We start from the raw sequence: 271 nt of genomic DNA, 5'->3' as shown, positions 1-271 counted from the left end.
CATATGTGTATTTGCGTTGCTCATCAATGGACGTGCGCTCATCACCGGTGCGTGGGAGTGCCACAAAACAAACAAACAAACAAAAAAAAGAACACACAGAAAGTTAAGAGAACATAAAAACAACAGCCAAGGAATGAAAAAAGAATTTTAAAATGATATGTAGAAAATAAAAATCAGCACAATCTACGCACGAAAACGCTCACATGCCGTGGGAGCTCTTACACCACCATCGCCAGCGCGCAGCCATCGTCCCCACCAACACCGACGACGC

This window comes from Rhagoletis pomonella, unplaced genomic scaffold (genome assembly GCF_013731165.1).
Source record: "Rhagoletis pomonella isolate Grant_MI unplaced genomic scaffold, Rhpom_1.0 Rhpom_scaffold_00012, whole genome shotgun sequence".
NCBI classification, from domain to species: Eukaryota; Metazoa; Arthropoda; class Insecta; order Diptera; family Tephritidae; genus Rhagoletis; species Rhagoletis pomonella.
The sequence above is the reverse complement of the archived record's forward strand: the minus strand, read 5'-3'. Positions refer to the sequence as shown.